Consider the following 5342-nt stretch of genomic DNA (forward strand, 5'->3'; position numbering starts at 1 on the left):
TAGGAAAATCAGGTTAGCTATGTACTTCGAAGGAAAAGAGAAACAACCCAATAATAATAAGTCTGGCCTTAAAAATAAGTCTGTATGGACCCCCAGTATTAACATGGTCCCCAAAGACATCGAAGCTTTCGAACGAAGCGTTGATAAAAGTGTGGATGATCTATTGAGACAAAAACACTGGATTAACCATAACCTCAGCAAAGATGAGGCTTTAGCATTACAAACACTACAAAACAACAGTGAACTGACCATTAAACCGGCAGATAAGGGGGGTGGCATCGTGGTGATGGACACCCCCGATTATAATAACAGAATGCTGAACCTATTAGACAACAAAGATCACTATATGACAGCAAACATGGATGAATGGACATCCTTGAAATTATTGATTGCCAACCTATTAAAACATGCCAGAGACGATGGTGTAATCTGTGAGGAGGAATTTTCTTTTCTCTTCAACCAGGATCCAATCATTCCAGCCCTCTATGGACTCCCAAAAGTCCATAAGGACATCCAGAACCCCCCTATGAGACCCATCGTCTCGAGCATCGGGTCCCTCACGGAACCGCTTAGCAAGTATGCAGATGTCTTTCTGCAACCTCTGGTCACCTCCCAAAGAGCATATACCAAAGATACAACAGACATCATCCACAAAGTAGAAGGCTTAGCCTTCGACCCCATTCTCAATTTCTAGTCACACTAGATATTGAATCTTTATATACTAATATTCCTCAAAACGCAACAATAGAAGTTATTACTTCCATGCTCAACAAAGAGGATAGGGACCTCACAGCCCAGGAGCAGTTCATTATAGACTGCATTTCTGTAGTTCTAAGACATAACCTATTCTTATTCAATAAGCAACTGTTTAGACAGATTAAGGGGACCAGCATGGGGGCCACCTGTGCCCCCAGTCTGGCTTGTCTTTATGTATCAAATTTCGAGGAACACCACATCTTCAATCCGATATCACCATTCCATGAGAACATCTCGGTGTGGTCTCGTTATATAGACGACGTCTTTTTTATCTGGACGGGCCCTATAGAGACACTCAGAGAGTTCATCACATAGCTTAATCTTGGAGATAACAATCTTAAGTTTACCTCTCACATAGATAACAACAGCTGTGAATTTCTTGACCTGATCATTAAAAACTCTAATGGAACTTTAAACGTAGAACTTTTCACAAAACCCACTGATAAAAACACTATGCTTCATCATAAAAGTAACCACCCACCCAGTCAAGTTAATAATATTCCATTTGGTCAATTTCTGAGACTTAAGAGAAACTGCACGACATCCCAAGACTTTGAAAAACATGCTAGCGCCCTCAGAACCAAATTTCTAGAACGTGGATACCCTAAAAAACTCATTAGGCACTCGTACATGCGTGCTAAATATTATAATCGCGAGAGTCTATTCGCACCTAAAGAGAAGAAAGAAAATACCGCTCAGCCTATAATCTTTGTCACTAACTACAATCCAATCAGCAACAAACTCAAAAATATTATTAACAGAAATTGGCATCTGGTTAACGATAAACAACAAAACAGACTACCCAAACCTATGTTCTCCTACAGGAGGAACAGAACGATAAGAAACAGCTTAGTGCACACATATAGGGAAAATAAGAAAGCAATCCAGCCCTGCATTGATAATGCACCCATGCCAACGGGCACCTTCCCGTGCACAGGTTGCAGCAATTGCAAAAATATCATTCGCGGGAACATCATTACCATCAAAGATACAGTCTTGAAACCAACTAGCTTCATGAACTGTCGAACTAGTAGTGTAATCTACCTTATCAGTTGCCCATGTAAACTTATTTACATAGGGGAAACCTCTAGAGAAGTCCGAACAAGACTGAATGAACGCAGGTCGGCCCTCCGCACAAGTAAGGTAGGGGCCCCTTTAACTGAACATTGGAAGACAGCCAAGCATGACATCAGCGATCTCCAGTGGTGCTGTCTTGAGCACGTTACCCTAAGTGCAAGAGGCGGTAACCTGACCCAGAAAAGAAAAAAACGTGAGCAATTTTACATGTCAAGGTGCAACAGTGTCCGTGCCGGCCTAAACAGTAGAGAGGATTGGGAAAAGATAATTTGAGTACAAACAGTAATATTCATTGCCAGGATAAAATGGGCACCAATATTCCCAATAACAAGTCCTACATTTTTTTACATCACATACTGACAGTCCAAGTAGTTTTGCCCCCACAACGCGCCGTACATCTTACTTACACAAAATAGATTATTGTTTATATAGCACCCAGCCGTAGCATTAACGACTGAGCCCTAGTGGGTTATTTAAGATGACACCCTGACCCATAGACATATAAGGATGGAGATAATGCTATTATATGTTTTGGGATTGACTGCCCGTGAATACTCCACATGTCACTACATAGACCCAATCCCAAAAAGGATAACAGATCGGAGAGTGACTTTATTTTATTTTATTCTATTTTATTCTATTTCATTTTATTGTATAGTGGCAATCATTACGCCTTAGGATTCTCATTATTTCAAGCAGCATACTATCTACTTTTGCCTACATAAATATAGAACTTTACCTTCATACATTCTTTCCAAGCGCCTAAATACTTCAAACATACCAAATACATTAAGCGGTATTCACAGCGGTCACCATGTTGTGCCAGAACGTTATTGTAGTTCCAAATCCACAATACACAATTGCCCAAATGCGATATACACACCGCATATATTAAACAGGCTACATAGCGTTAGTAACGCTATTGAAAACGCTACCAATATTCTGAGGTAAACAAACGAGGTGTCACGTGACATCCCGTTATCCAACCAATAATCAGGAGACTGCCCGCCCAATCAGGGATGCGGTGCTATAAATACTTCAATACAAGCGTCTCCCTGTCACTTTCCATCTACACCAGAATCCCGGATACGTGAACGGAGTAGGAGCAGGGAGGCCGAATCTCTTTTCCCAGGTAATCGGCATTGCTTAATGCCACGTTACTTTCGAACTTGCCTCGCGCCGAGCCAAGTCCGATTAGCATTCCGGCGGCCCGGCGGTTCATTACGCATCAGGTCTTGATCTCTCGAACCCGCTAATTCAACGAGCGGAGTTCTATATATTTAACAAACCTCCACCGAGTGAGGTGGTTTCATTTTTAGACGGGCTACCCGACAAGTTAGCGAGTGGGCTCTTAAAGACACCAGATTAAGCCCCAACAAACGGATGTTTATATAAACACCGATAGGTTGTATCTTGCAGTGTACTTGACCAGTAGTTATATAAAGTGCAACGCAATGTAACGTGTTATATACAGAAAAAAGAACCAGACATGTTATAAAACTATGCGCAATCATAGGATTTTGTTACCACTATTTGCTAAGAGATATATGTTGAAAAAATAGCCCTATAAAATTGTAACTGCCAAAGAGATATATGGTGAAAAATTTAGCCCTATAAAATATAATTGCAAGAATATTGAGTGCCACTGCACCGTTATACCTTAATTAAAATATAGAACCACTTAAACCTTCAGCAAACACCAATAGTACGAGGTTGCACATTAATATAATAGAGGTAGTGTCCGGATAATCTATGGTAACAACATATAGGACAAAGATTAAATGAATAGTGATTCTAACAATAGTTCCTTACTTTATACCAGCAGCGGCAGGTGAATCCCCGCCAGGGCAGGAACGTCATATCTGTATCACAAGCAAATTGAAAAGCTCGTGAAAGTTCTCAGGTGCCAGTAAATCAATACCTGGGTAAGTACGAATAACTACAACCACAGGGGACATTTGATAATCACTCCTTTATTTGCACTATGGTAACAGAGGTATATTTATTTACAGCACTTTTTTAACCAATATCGGTGGCTCCTACTACCAGAGCGTGAACCCTCCCAACAAGAAAACAAGGTAGCTATGTGCTATATTAACTAGTACTACCAAAGAAGAATATAAGCACATGAATGATTTATCCATACTTTCATTTATTACCCACAGAGATCAATATTGTGTATGCTACATTAAAAGCACTACGAATTTACAAAGCACTGTCCGGATTTCATAATCGGACACAGGCACTCCATGATATATCTGGAAGTCAATGCTAAATACAGGTAATTGTGCTGTCCTTGGACATGATGAACGTGACGCCTTTGCAATAAAACTGACCCAGTAATAGACTCTGAGATCCATTTAATAATTGACTCTTTTGAATGGATAGTTGTTTTAACAATACCAATAAAATTAATAAACATCACCAGCTTCTGACTAGTGCCAACCACCTATAAATTTAGCTAACTAACAAAACTTTAGCCAACTAGAAATGTTTTTTTGGAGATATGTTGTGTTTGTAACAAAAAAGTTTATGTGCATAAAAGTAATTGTCTGTTTCTTTTTAGAACTTGGTCCTGAAGAAGGTTGTGTATTGTTAGTTCTTAACCGAAACGCTGCGTCGACCCCTGTTCTTACGAACTTTTAAACCAACGTTTGTTTTGTCTATCTTGTTGCTTTTTTTATGCTTCTAATGAAATGTATAACATACTGTATGCGAAAAATGTTAATGTTTTGTTATGATTGCGATAAATTGTAAACACTTGAATAAATATTCAAAGGATATATATTTTTCCAAAAAACAATTTTCTGGCTCTCTCTTTTCAGTTTTAATTTTGACCTGAATTTAAATGCTATGTTTCACATATTGGTTTATTTGCCGGTTGTCAAATGATTAGAATGGTTGGCCTATGTCTAGTAATGTAACTTCTGTTTCAAAATATATCTGTGTGATTGGTATTGCTAAACAACAACAACCAATTTAGCAACATTATTCCACTCCTTACCAACTCAGTGGCAAATGTGTGGGACATTTTTGTTTTACATTACACATCCCATAAGGCCATTCATTTGACCGCACCCATAATGGGCGGGTGTGCTTACAAAAACGTGTAAAACTGACGCTTGCATTTCCCTTATATCACCACGCCGCTGAGGAAGAGAACTGACTCTCGAAACGGGTCCGGCGCTTTAATCTTTGATCTGTGCTGCTGGGGCAGGCGCCTGTTAGCAAGATGGGAGATTGAATAAAACGAGCTCTAACTGAACTCCGTGTGGCTCCAGTCAATGTGGGTTCCTGCACTGTGTGGATATATATATATATATATATATATATATATATATATATATATATATATATATATATATATACATACATGTGTGTATGTATTACCTACTGGCGATAGCCAGTAGGTAGTTATAGTTAGGATCTACTTGCCATAGAAAATCCGCAACATTCTATTGGGAATAACTTTGGCGCCGGTGGACGAATCTTCGCGAATTTCTCAAAGA

The sequence above is a fragment of the Lissotriton vulgaris genome, chromosome 1_1 (genome assembly GCF_964263255.1).
Source record: "Lissotriton vulgaris chromosome 1_1, aLisVul1.2, whole genome shotgun sequence".
NCBI lineage: Eukaryota > Metazoa > Chordata > Amphibia > Caudata > Salamandridae > Lissotriton > Lissotriton vulgaris.